We start from the raw sequence: 240 nt of genomic DNA on the forward strand, positions 1-240 counted from the left end.
GGATCCCACCTCATCCCATCCCTTGGAGAAAGACTCTTCCAAACATGCAAACAAGTAGGACAGACCTTTCACAAAAGTCACTGCAATTGGTTCCACTCGCTCACCGCGTCTCCCTCGCCCAGCGTCACCGCTCCCGTGAGCAGCCCGAAATCCGAGGACGCCGCGCAGGCGGGTGCTGGGGCTGACTTTGGTCTGTCCTTCCCCGTTGGAATGGGACCGGGCAGGAGGTTTCTGGGGAGG

Source organism: Phaethon lepturus, unplaced genomic scaffold (assembly GCF_000687285.1).
Source record: "Phaethon lepturus isolate BGI_N335 unplaced genomic scaffold, ASM68728v1 scaffold48086, whole genome shotgun sequence".
Taxonomy (NCBI): Eukaryota; Metazoa; Chordata; class Aves; order Phaethontiformes; family Phaethontidae; genus Phaethon; species Phaethon lepturus.